The following is a 13,910-nucleotide window of genomic DNA, read 5'->3' as shown; positions in this document are numbered from 1 at the left end:
GTGGCGTCGCTGAGACGCCCGACTGTGGCATGCTTGTTATTTATTTACTCTATAAGCCCTTTATGTGGTGTCGCACAGACGCCCGACTGTGGCACGTTTGCTACTTATTGCTTTTATAAGCCCTTTATGTGACGTCGCTCAGACGCCCGACTGAGGCATGCTTTATATTATTATCCTTTCGAGGCGTCGCTTCAGACACCCGATCGGTGCATTCTGTTTCTACTCCCTTACGGCATATTCATGTTATAGATGAATAACCTGCTGCATGCATCATGGATGTTTATTTTGTAACGGACATGTGATCATAGAATATTTCAGAGCATGATTATCATTTGTTATATTATACCTGTGTTCATAATGTTTGCGAGTACATTCAAAAGTACTCACTGGCTTATCCCTGGCTATTGTCTTGGCCAGATTTCTTGCGTGGAGAGGAGCGTCGCGATGAAAACCCCGGAACCTACGCAATGGTGATAGCAGCCTCGTGAAGATAGGAGTTATCCAGGTCAGCTGTTCCTGTGGGAAATGGAGTCCCATAGACGCTGATGATCCGCAAACCGCTTCCGCCATCAACCACTAGAAACCATTTGTTGTACTCATAGGCCAGAATGGTCTTGTACTACCCATTTTGTATTTTGCTTGGAGTTTTTGTATCAAGATGGTGTCTCATCAGCTAACAGTAATCCTGGGGCTGGTGAGCACAAGGGCCATTTTCTGGAAATTAATATACTGAAAACCCGGTCCTGACAACCTTGGTATCAGAGCCAGGCTGACCATTGGCTAATCCTATCTTGGCCAGGTCAATAAACCTAGATTGACCAACCCACCATACCTTAACCTAACCCCGGCCAAGCTTCTCGTGTAAGATAGCTACACAGTGACCCCGACACCTTTTGGCAGTCGGTGCCCAACCTATCAGCCTAGCCTGTCGATCACGCGCCAGTGACCGACACCTAAATTGTCTCTTTCGCAAGAGTGTGAATGAAGACTCCGTCCCCTTTTTCTATAAAAATGGCACGCTAGCCTCAACCCAACACAGCACAACCTCTACCCCAAACCGAGCTAAAATGCCTAGACCCGTTGTTCACAATGAGACCACAGCAACCGACCTTGGAGGTTTTGTGACCGTGCTAGCAAACCTCACCCGCCGTGCCTTTGCATTAGAAGATCCCCCAAAATATGTCGTGTACCAAGGGCCCATGAGCGGTGAGAGCCATCAATTCTGGGCCACTGTGCACGTCTATGGTAGAGGTCTATTGCCAGAATGCCCCTACAGGTTCACCGGAAGGACAACTTCCTTTGAGCCACAAGCCATCCAACTAGCTGCTCGAGAGGCTATAGTTCTACTCCGGCACTTGTCGCCCAGAGTTAACTGTCGCTCGTTCTACTACTACCCCAGACGTGACAGGTATGGTAGGCCACCCCAGGTTGCCAACGGAGATCACGAGACAGATCCTGCATTGTTGCATCTGGTGCGCTATGTAAGTGCACTAGAGGAACTATTCGATCAAATCACCCTTGATCTGATCGCAGCCTATGGAGAACTGGTTCGCCGAGCCCCGGCAAGAGGCGAAGATGAGCCTGACGCCGATAACCCAGTCGTACTGTTCGGACAACCGATCGAGTCCTTGAGGTCTGCCTCGGCCATCGACCAAGGTGCTTTGGTGTCCCCAGAAGTGCTTCGTCGCCTTTTGGGAACACGCTCCAACGGGATTGTGGCCAACAACCCCCGCGATGGTCATCATCGCTACCCCGACCCTGCAGCCCCTCAACCCCCTCTAGCTAACCCCAACAGTAAAACCCGTGGAGAAGCCTCGACATCCACGAGGCACGCCCGCTTAGATATAAACGAGGTAGACTAAGTCACTCGAGTAGTACCGAGTCGTAGTATGTCTACACCCTGTAATTGTGTGATCTTGTATCGCCGTAATTAAATGTTGTCTACCTATGCGCCCCTATTTTTAAATAGTAGCCATGCATAAGGATGTTGGCGTGCGGTTACATTTTTAATTCTGGGCATAGCTACCAAAAACCAGCCCCAACGACTCCCACAGTAATACGTCACTTTTGTGAGATATGTGTATCTGTGGCATTGACCCCGACCCCATAAGAGCAAAACCGACAAACTAGTTGCCCCGCACCATGATAAATAACCCAGCCCGGATGCTACATACAAGGGCCACCTCGTGACCTTAACAAGTATCCCTCACCTTGTGCACAACTCTCACAGCCATTTCTTTGCCATGCCGAGCCCTAGTATTTATCTGAGAACTCCAGATGCAACCCCAAGTAGTTTTGTTAAAATATTGTGGGACTTTACCTGCAGTACCATGAGTTCTATCCATCCACCCTAGTACGAGTTGCTCAAATCGAGGATCACCCCATCTACCTTGAAATATTGGGCAGTGGTGCACATTCCTCCCGCAAACCCAAAAGAAGACCCAACGGAAGTCTCCTTCGTGGGGAAATCTATGCTGACTCCGCAGATGGCCATAGAAGCTGCTACGTATGAAGCGCTTGCTCGCCTTCGATTTGCGGTACCCTATGCCAGCGAACGAGGGTATTATTACTTCCCGAGTCGTGCAGCACCCGGAGAAGTAGCATCTTTCCCCGGTGGACGCATCGAGAGAGACCCAGTACTGGCCAATCTTGCCCAGTATGTCATCGCTCAAGAGCGTTTGACCCAGCGAGTAATGGGTTATCTCCAGAGCCTCGCTGATTTAAATCCTCAGATCACCATCGGCAGACCACTGAGGCCCGACCAGGAGAGACGCATTCATCGACTAGTCAATCCGCTTCCCCCGATAGAAGAAGAGTGTGCCCCCGTACCAGAGACGTTTTCTCAGGACCCTGTCTATTTGCCGTTTTCATTGTAGGCGTCACTGCTATGTTTATTGTCCCAACCTTTATTTATGTGTTGCAGCTTGTGCGTGGTATCCTGAGTTTGTGCGACGAATCAAATATTTGGTTTCAATTATGTGAGTAGTTTTTACTGCTGTTAATTTTGATTTAACTAATTTTCACTCGCGATAAATTCTGAAGTGAGGTTTTTCCCTGAGTTGTTGCAGCATACATCTCTTCACGACATAGATTTTTTTTATTCACGCAGCACCATGACAACAGTCTCACAACCACTCATCCACGTGCACTTTTTGCACCTAACTGATCACCTCCCTAGCGCACCACAGTCTCAGAAGAAGAGATTTGTGGGTGATTATTCGGGTGCAAGTTGCCTCCTGCACACTGACAGCAGTTAACACCCGACACAGTACCTAATCCTCATGATCGTCGCTGCCGCGAAGAGCTAGCACTCGAGCAGCAGCAACTCGACGATCATCGAGGATCATCGCGCACACGAGCACAGAGAACCCCAGCAATGCCGCCAACCCTCCGCACACCAGGATCATGTACCAGTCTGGCACCACCTCCGCCATTAGGGCCTCGTCTCGAGCTCCTGCAAACAGAAATGGAGGAGAAGGAAGGAGAAGGAGAAGCAAGGCCAGGTGCGAGGAAGAAGAAAGGAGCACCTCGGTCATTTTATAGCTCGAGATCGGTGTACGGTGGGCGAAGTCCACCCGCGCCGCTCGTCACTCGATCCCCGGTGTTCGGAGGCGAATCCGCAAGCAGTGCCGATAGTGCACTGGCCCGCGAGGTGAGTGCACGCTGCACTGGCAGCTAGCATGCCGCACACTACCGCAGTACGGCCTAGATGCCCTACGTGCTAGACGTCGCCGGTGGAGAAAGCGCGGGAAAGCGCGCGAGAGAGAGGAAGAAGAGAGAGCCATAGGTAGAAGAAGAGACTGATAGTGGGCCCCGGGTCCACCTATCAGCCAGAGGAAGCACTGTGCTCTCGGGTACGACCAGCGTATTTTAGTAATTTAGAATTTTATTCTAAATTTACTGTAACCAGAGTAGAAATTTCTTGTTTCGCCCAACCATAGATTTTTTCACGCAGCGCCAGTGTTCCACACTGTAGTTTTACACCACTTATTGCCCATTCACTGTAGCCACATTTTATTGCATGAGTAGGATGGTTTTTTTTCTTTGTGATATTACTTTGAGATAGTAGGAGTAATTCTTTTCAAAGCAGCCCTTAGCAAATCTCGAGGACGAGATTTTAGTTAGGTGCAACACGAAATGGGGGTATTTTACCCCTCAATCATTGAGAAATGGCCAGGGGAGAGTTACTGGAGGTAGGAGAGAACTAGGAGGAGCTGTGGTAAAAAGTTGAGCTCAAGGAGAATAGTGTAAGTGGTCAAAATGGTGATTTTTGAAAAGTGACAGAAGGTGTTTGATGCAAATTTGGGCAAGCAAATTAACTCCACTTGACATGAGAATTAACAGGATCAAGTGTCAAACATAATTGAGGTTGACCACCAAGTTTGAGTCCATTTGAAGAAAGTTGCCAATGTAACTTTGGCAAACCCTAGAAATTAGCAGAAAATGACTTGCTTAGATCTAGCTAAGCTAAACTTTTCTCCTTGGTGATGAGGACATGGCTACCATAGTTACACCCATATCCCCTGTTGTTTTACCTCTTGGAACAGTTGCTAGAGCTCAGATACGCCAATTAAATTATCAGGTACTTACGTTTCTTGGTAATGTTTCTAGTGTTCATGAGAATATGATGCTGCCTAACTTAGATACATTTGTGTTGCTTGCAATTGAAGGGCCTAGCACGGACAAGAAGGTTGAACATTGGAGCATGGTCAAGCACGGAGATGAAGGTGCGTGCGAAGAGAACAAGAATGGAGGTTCAAGTGGAGATTTCCGGACTTTGAAGCCACCATGATGACATACAAGATGATGGACGAAATATACAAGATGGCCTTTCATAAATTTCGTCCATAGCTTATTACTGGTGTTGCGCCACCTTATTTTGGGCCAGGCCCATGTAATCTATTTTTAGAGTCCATATTGTAGGGAAAATGACTTAGGAGGTGTTATAGTCCCACCTTGCCAAGGGTGGACAAAATCCCCTCTCTTTTCCCTATAAATATAGCCCTTAAGGCATCGTTTAGACTTGGGTTTTATTTATTTAAAAGTTAGCCATCGCTGCAACTTCGTGTACTTCGTTTGTGTCCAACGACCAGACCAAGACTGCTTATGAAACCCCACTTTTATCAATACTTCATCCATACTCGCAATATTCAGATTGCTTAATCATATTCTTGCTTGTTCTTCGATTACTTGCAGGAATAGACCTTCATGGTCAGGTTGATCGTGCTCCAACGTGGTCAATAACCTCCCAGAGTTGGTTTAGCGATTGCTAAGGCGCAACGTCGTGCACGTTTGTAGTCGGATCGTCAAAGTCGTCTCCACCAAATCGATAGTTATCATCTCATCGAAAGATCAGGACCCTCGCCTCTATCACTTGGTGCACCACTTGGTGTAGTGTCATAATTTGAGGACTTGAACATGCCCACAAAAATTCAGATCAAAAGGAGACACTTGGCAATGTAGAGTTGTTCAAACTTGAAAAAGGGCAGAAATGCTTTTGAGAGGTTTTCATGGGGTTATACTATTCTCCATGACATTAGACTTTGCAAGATCATCAAACATGTCATATGTGACATGATAGAATTTTCTTGGAATTTTTGGGGAATATTTCCTTTGTAAATATTTCAAAATCTTGAAATATCCAAAAAGGGTTTTTGAGGGATTTGACCAATATTTTGAACATGACCATGTGTTGAAACTCTTATATATGGACAATATATGTCCACTGAGTTTCCCTAGGTTTTTCCCAAATATTTTTAAAGCATTAAAATAATTTTAACCTATTAAATACCATTTCTGGACTTAAGAAAAAGCCTTTAAATAAAATAGGAAAATAACTTTTAAAATTATATTTATGTGGTTTCTGGGTATCCTATATCTAATAGGAGTCAAATATATTTTTGTAAAGATTTTTACTGCTCTTAATTAAGTACTTGCATTGCAAATCTCAATTCAGGGGTTTTTGAAAACTAATTTTTAAAAATACTATTTGGCCAAATTATTTTTGTAAGAAATTATTTTTATGTCCTATACACATGGCATGATCATTGGTTCAAGAGTTTGGAGCAAGGAGACGAAGTATAGGAGTTGGAGGATTTATTTGATTTTTAGGAGCACTTGCAAACAGCACTCAAACATTCAACCAAACCAAAGACAAAACACCCAAAAGTTTTTGTCAAACCACATTTTATCATGATTTATTAGCTTAAGTGTTGTGGCCTGAAAATCAGGGTGTGACAGACCTACCCCCCTTACAAGAATCTCGTCCCTGAGATTCCCAGACTAGGCGCGGAAAGGAGTACGGAAACTCTGATCTGGGGTAGTCTTCACATCCTCATAATGCTTCTGCTTCCGAGTGGTGCTCCTTTGAACCTTGAAGTACTTAATAGTGTGCCTTTATGTATGACGTTCTGCTTGATCCAGGTTGCTAAGGGGTTTTTCGCGTAGGTCAGGTTGGGCTGGGGATCGATGGCTCGATGGTCGATGCCCTCGTAGAGATCGGGCTAGTTAGGAAGTTGAAAACACTTCCGGGGGTGTGTCGCGTGGAAAACGCTGTGCACAGTGGGTAACTCAGGTGGCAACTCCAGCTGGTAACTGTCTTCTCTTCATCTCGTAGTGATCTCAGAGGGGGTTGTTAAATCTTGGAGTGATCTCGAAGGGGGGCGATGAATCTTGGTGTGGGTCTCCTTGTCATGGAAATGCTTGGTTCCTTAGAGAGGAGTGGCTTGCAGATACACCTGGTCTTCAACGCGGAGGTTCACTTCTTGACGATGGTGGTTGGTATAGTTATCCCTCCTTGACGTGGCGGTCTTCAAATGTTCCCTAACCAACTGAACGATTCTTCTTCCGTCTTCGGGTAGACAAGTAGGTCACCAAATGATGATGACAACTATCGTGTCTAAGTACTCCATGAAGACTTTGTTCACGGGGTACATAAAGTACGCTGGGGGATTGGTGGTGGTTACGGTTGAGTGTTGGCCAGGGTCTACTTGACCTAGAGCCAAAGCCCATGGTCATGATTCGACCATGTTGTGGCTTGGTAGGGCTTAAGGGTTTCAAGGATTCTAGTGTGTGAGTGAACGTTTATCATCTTATCCTTAGGCACGGTTTCTGAGATGCCAATAGCTCTATCTAGTACTCCAAACGAATAACCTTATACCACTAAAAGCATCCTCTCGTATAGACCAACTTCAATCATCACTCATGTTATCTATATGCTCGCGACTCAGGGGAGGTCTACCAAAATCATATATGTCTACGATCCAAACTCATATGTATGGCTACCCCTAAAAATCCATGGGTAGAGCATACAAGCTTCCAAGCTGGAATAAAACACGACAATCCAAGTGCTCAGCCTATTCTTCCAAGGTCCAAGATAGTGCATCTCTATCCTAAGGAAACACGTCGTATGCCACTCCAAAATCTTGTTTCCTTCCTATGAATCAACTCCAACAACCCGTTAACTTCCATTAATCACTACATAATCCATTCATTCTACAAACCCAATGTCTATGGTGTTCCACATGATCTCCTAAAGTCCCTATAATCCCCAAATATTTGAAAGGGTTGTCTCTGCTATAGTAAGTCCACCAATTTCGATTATCATGATCAAGTAAACTCCAAGATCAAGCTCATACAGATCCCTAGATAAACTCCGATAATTAATCCAATCTCCTAGTTTATCGCCCACCGAGAAACATGGTATCACGATCAAGATTATTAGTCTGAATCCAATTTACTTCGAACCATATAGACTTACTCAGCATCTATACTCAACTAGAATCACCTACTTAAATCCAAATCTCATTTCCAACGAGAATTTCTATATGTCTCCCACAAGTCATTATCATAACAACTATCTCCTATCAATATCATCTGATCAAGTCAAATCCTTGCACCTCCAAGAATTTCAGCTTGCGAACAAAATTATCCTACCAAATCCAATTTACTCAAGGGTAATGAGAGTCATGCTACTCTATTAACTGACCCCACCAAGTTCATATACCAACATGAAAGCCTTATAATCCTCCGAAGAGTCTCAAATAATTCCTCAAGGTCACTGATATAAACTCATCAAGTCATTTGTCCTCTATTCCTATATCCTCAAACTGGTCTTCCCTATGGCATCGTCAGTTCTGGTGCTATATTAGGATGATAATGTGCTCGTTCACTATGTCCACTAGTTCCATAATGAACCCAGTGCTGTGCAAGGTTTACAGAGGCTTAACTGGTTCTCTTGCAATTCTATGGGTTAAGCACATGGTTAAGGACTTGTGCTGGGGTATCTCGTGAAGTCTCGAAGGGTCTAGGAATGGGTTTCTAGTCTGGGGGTTAAACATAACTCTACGGGGTTTTACTTGGTCGAGGAGGCTGTAGAAAAGTTCTTCAGTGCTAGTTGGTTGTCGAAGTAGAATCCTTGGTGTACCTTGTCTTGCCGATCTTCAGTTAAGGAGAGAGAGATGAGAGGGAAGAGTAGCATAGAGGAGGGTAATGCCTAAAGGGGGTTCTATAGTGCAGGTGCAAACAAACGGGCGCCAAAAAGGGCCAAACAAAGGAAAACAAGGAAGGTGATATAGTCGCGTACTTGTTGCCTAGGGCAAAAGTGCGACTTATATCAAAACACAAACAAATAAAAACAAGCAACACACAGTCATGGTTCTATTAGAACCATCATACGGACTCGACTGCGCATAGGGGGTACACGACTCATCCTACCCTAGGGGTCCTCGGACTAAGTAGTCCTGCTTTACTTCGTGCCTCGTGCAGTCTTTTGGGTTTTCCGCAGGTGTTGCTACGTCTCTTGTAGTTGTTCGATGAAACAATCCGGGTTGAGCCTGAAGATTCTTCAACAACTTCTCGCTTGTTGAAGTGATGGGGTGAAGGTGGCTCCTCGTAACTGGCAGTGACTTGGTCTTCTATTGTCTTCTTAATCATGACGATCCCCTTTTTGTCTTCTAACCCGTCGATGGTACCAGGTAGGTAATCCTTTATGCAATGACATTATCAAGGCATAATATAGGTCCATCATGTCGGTTACGTTGATGACAACATTGACACCAAGAGCGGGGGATGAGGAGAACCGTTTTCCTGCTCACTATGGTGAGGCGGACCAAATGGCGAGGTTCTCATCCACCGGTGGTTGCCGATACAACAACGGTAAGGACACGATTGCTCTATTAGCGATGTATATCATGATCTTGCATATCATATACCTTGGTCATCATAGGCCAAGGTTGCATCATCCTGGGGCAGTGTCGAGGGTGTCACCATCTTCTGGGTCCCGATGTCCTCATTCCTCAAGACGGTATCTTCTATTGGTATCATCCTGTCGTGGTGTCGCCAAGCTTGTGTTCAGAAGACGTGGGCGAATGTCTGGCAAGGCGTCGTCCTTCTAGGTTATCCACAAGGATTACAAGGAATCCAGTGGTCAGGGGCATAAGGGTTCTAGCGACCAAAGGTTTTGAAGGGGAAGATATCAATAAGGAAAGTATACCTTAGTTTTCGAAAAACTGAGAAGGGAAGAGAAGTATAGATAGTTTTGAAAACTAGTAGTAGTTTTGGAAATATTTTTACCCTAACTAATGACCATGCTAACTAAGGCTTCCTACAGTCAGGATGGCTCTGATACCAGATCTGTGGGGACCCTGACTCGTAAGTCGTGATCACCGAATGCACGTGTACAGTGATCCCAGAGATCAATGCTCACCGAACACACAGAAGCTGAATAACAAGAGTCTTACATCCATACATACTGTCTTACACAAATTATGACCAGTATGGTCAAGTCTTACATAGATAAAGCCACAAGGGCTGAATACCAAATAAACTTAAGCAGCGGAAATCTTCGTCGATAAGTAGAACCCATGCCATCTGCCTTAACCCTACAGGCATTCTGACTGGGAAATGTCCTAGTTCACATGTTCGTCTCCAAAGAACTCTTCTTCAAACTCCTGTTCTTCCATGCCTGGACAATTAAATAACCAGTGGCAAGCCAATGAGTACTTTGAATGTACTCGCAAGCAACCCATGTTTTGGCTCAAGATACAACAATGCATGACATAGGTAAATTTTTGCAGAAAGCTAATTTTGTTTATGACATGTTCAATAACTGGTAAACCATGCATCGCATGAATTCAAGTAACCATAGGGGCTGGTTACAGATATCAACATAAAGGGAGTGGGCTCCAACCCAACTCATTCATGTCAAGTCCTTTGACTTGACCCAAGTAGTACTTCCCACACACACTGGTTTGTAAACAAGTGGACGTAGCCCAAGAGCGGTTACCCAACTGTCCTTGACCGTGGACACGGCTATTCGAATAGTTTTACACTCTGCAGAGGTTGCACACTTTACCCACAAGATCCGGGGAACTTCCGTGTCATCCACGACCCGCGGTACCTCAAGTACCCGGGGTAAGCACCCGATCACTATCTTTCCCTAGACGACACTAACATAGAGTCCACTCGATTGGCAGTAACCCCCGTGCCCAACATTTCACATCTTAAAATTGTGGAGCCTCGCTCCCATTTTCATCACATACCACAAGCACGGGGTACCAACGGTGTGTCCGGTGCCCTGTGAAAACAGTCATGGCCGCCCTACCTGGCACGACCCCGTCCCGAGAGAGCGCAACAACAACTCTCCCGTCACTAGTAATGCGGGCTCCAAGCTAGTATCGGCCTAGGTAATCAATAATGCCCTTTCCCATATAAGGGTAGAGTGGTTGCGCATGTAAGGTTGGAATAACGGTCGCAACTTAAACCAATCCGTTTTGAAAAACAACACACACACTTGCCTCGGTACACCACTTCGTCATCAAGTGGCTACCCAACTCATCATCTCCCTCGGGCATAAGTGGCACCCGACGGGTTTTCGAAAAGTCTTTTGAAAATACTTTGTCTCCATCACCATGCATATTCCCGTCCCTTTTTGCGTAGCAACTACTTTAGCATCCTATCTACTCCCACCGGCATAACCCTCACAAGGAGGTAGGGGCATGCACCATGCAAGTATCAACGAGGAAGTAACGGTGGCAAACCACCTCAAGTGGTCACCATATTATCATGACTTCGATGCAAGCAATAAAATTGCCATATGACATGCACAAAAAGGGTTTCTTAGACATGGTCAAAGGGCTGCTTGCCTGTTTTAACGAAGTCTTTGAGGTCTTCAAATATCTCTGGTCCAACTCTGAGCATTTCGTCTACTTCGTCAACTATCGTCGAAAGCAACCATAATAAGCAACTCAACAAGGCAGAAAATAAAAGTGCTCTAAAAATTATGAAGTTTACTTTTCTAGGACATCCCTGGTTATATGAAAAATAACTAGAGTGGTTTCATTGGGATTGGATTAGTGGATATTTCTGATCATTTCAATATGTTGGAATCAAGGGGTTTATGGGTTTGCAAGAAGTGTACAGAAATATATTTTTGAAAAATGAGAAAAGGCACCCATTTAACAAATCATGATTTTAGAAGCATCTAGGAGTTGGTTTCACTGGATTTTGAGTTCAAATGAATTTCCTATGAATTTGCAAAGTTGAAAAATATGAAGAAATGACTCAATATATTATGTGGTACAGAGACTATTAGGAAAATTCTTCATAAACTAAGTTATGAACTTAGAAGCATCTAGGAATTTGAATCATGGCATTTGGATCAAATTTGAGCTCTCTGTGATTTTCTAAAGTTCGTCACAGAAATGGAAAATGGGGTTTTATTGGATTTGTGTGAAGAGAGGTGTTCTGAAAAAATGTGCATGCTGCACCAACAGGTAGAGCATGATTTATGGAGTCACCAGAAATTGAATCATTCAATTTGGAGTTAATATGAATATTTGGGAGATTTTACAAATTTCTGGAAAAAGAAAAAGAAAGAAACAGACAAGGGCTTTACCCTTAAGAGGCGCACAGGGCGAGGTCTAGCAGCAGGACGCCACTGGGCTAGCCCAGCGACTCGGCCGCACGCGCGCAGGGGCCACGTCGGAGGCGGCTTCATGAAAATATGCCTTCGCGTGGGAGAGGCGGTGACGGTAGAAGTCGTCTCCACTTAAACGGGTGGGCCCGCCCACTGGATCGCTGACGCGCGGGCCCCAGCGGCAGGTCACCTTCAACCTCCCGCGCGGCGTGACGGGAAACAGAGGAGGCGAGGCCGAGCGGCGCCGGCGCTCTCCCCGGCGGCACCGGCCACCTCCATCGACGCCCAGCACACTGGCATGCTCAGGAGAGCGTGCCACATCCGTCGAGGTGCGCCAAGATCGCTGGGGTGGTCGGACGTGAGCAGCGCATCGCCCGCGGCGGACGACGGCGATGGTGAGGGTGGGACACGACGCTGCAGCCGTGGAGAGGAAGAAATGGAGCTCGGGAGATGTCCTTGGGAAGGTTGGTGATGCTCTGGTGGAATCTAAAGGGGAGGGGAGAGGCCACAGAGCGCGAATTTAGGAGGAGGCCGACGACATGGCTCCGGCCATGGAGGTGGGCGGAGGGCACGAGAGGGAGAGGTAGGTTGGTCTAGGGGATGCACGGGAGGGGGGAGAGCAAATGGAGAACAGAGAGGGCTCGGGGTGGCCTTATATGGCGAGGCCACGGAGCACCGTGGACGGCGACCACGGCCGCGGCCTAGGCAATGCCAGGGGCTGAATTGGCACACTGGGCCATGTCCGGGGTGCTCGTGGACGTGGTCTACGACCAGGGAGAGAATAGAGGGAGCGGGGAAGGTTCAGAGGCGTCGCGCGTGTGAGGTTGCCCATTGGAGCGCTCGGGCGGCTGGTGCACGTGCGAGAGGAGGCAGGAGGAGGGAGAAGGAGGAGGGGTACCAGGCCGTGGCGTGTTGAGGACGCCGAGGAGCATCGTCGGGCGCGCTGGGGAGGCCCGAGGTGGCCGGAGGTGCTTGGCAGGGGCGGCTACAGTGCGGGAGCGCACTGTAGCGCGCTCCAGAGCGCCCAAATGGACGGCATGGTCATTTTCTATGCAATGTGGGCGCGTCCAAAGGTGTCTGGTAGCTCTAGGGGGAAGTAAAGAAGTGGGCTGTGGCCTTGGATGCCCTGGGGAGCCAGTAGGAGAGGAGAGAGGCAGAAGAAGAGGGAGAGAGGGGCTGTCCAGGGAGGTAAATGGTGGTATTTTACCCCTGAATCATTGAGAAATGGCCAGAGGAGAGTTACTGGAGGTAGGAGAGGACTAGGAGGAGTCGTGGTAAAAAGTTGAGCTCAAGGAGAATAGTGTAAGTGGTCAAAATGGTGATTTTTGAAAAGTGACACAAGGTGTTTGATGCAAATTTGGGCAAGCAAATTAACTCCACTTGACATGAGAATTAACAGGATCAAGTGTCACACATAGTTAAGGTTGACCACCAAGTTTGAGTCCATTTGAAGAAAGTTGCCAATGTAACTTTGGCAAACCCTAGAAATCAGCAAAAAATGACTTGCTTAGATCTAGCTAAGATAAACTCTTCTCCTTGGTGCACCACTTGGTGTAGTGTCATAATTTGAGGAGTTGAACATGCCCACAAAAATTCAGATTAAAAGGAGACACTTGGCAATGTAGAGTTGTTCAAACTTGAAAAAGGGCAGAAATGCTTTTGAGAGGTTTTCATGGGGTTATACTATTCTCCGTGAAATGAGACTTTGCAAGATCATCAAACATGTCATATGTGACATGCTAGAATTTTCTTGGAATTTTTGGGGAATATTTCCTTTATAAATATTTCAAAATCTTGAAATATCCAGAAAGGGTTTTTGAGGGATTTGACCAATATTTTGAACATGACCATGTGTTTAAACTCTTATATATGGACAATATATGTCCACTGAGTTTCCCTAGGTTTTTCCCAAATATTTTTAAAGCATTAAAATAATTTTAACCTATTAAATACCATTTCTGGCCTTAAGAAAAAGCCTTTAAATAAAATAGGA

Source organism: Triticum urartu, chromosome 5, assembly GCF_003073215.2.
Source record: "Triticum urartu cultivar G1812 chromosome 5, Tu2.1, whole genome shotgun sequence".
In the NCBI taxonomy this organism is placed as follows: Eukaryota; Viridiplantae; Streptophyta; class Magnoliopsida; order Poales; family Poaceae; genus Triticum; species Triticum urartu.
This window is presented reverse-complemented; position numbering follows the sequence as displayed.